We start from the raw sequence: 263 nt of genomic DNA, 5'->3' as shown, positions 1-263 counted from the left end.
TTGTCGCTGCAGTTGTGGGTATGAGAAAGATATGCGGTCACCCTGCACTCATGTTCTTTATTATTTAAGACACGAAAACAGGCTTGGGGATGCATTCGCTATGTTTGACAATGTATGAAAGTCAACAATTTTCTCAGCGGCGTATGGTAATGACAATCTAACCAGCTTTCCACTGGCTATCGTGATGAATTCGCTTGTTCAAGGTACGTGTAGTGTTCCTACTATTACCAAGCGTCGTGGTCGCCCTAAAAAAAACGTCGCCC

Source organism: Plasmopara halstedii, assembly GCF_900000015.1.
Source record: "Plasmopara halstedii genome assembly, contig: Scaffold_289, whole genome shotgun sequence".
Lineage (NCBI taxonomy): Eukaryota > Oomycota > Peronosporomycetes > Peronosporales > Peronosporaceae > Plasmopara > Plasmopara halstedii.
This window is presented reverse-complemented; position numbering follows the sequence as displayed.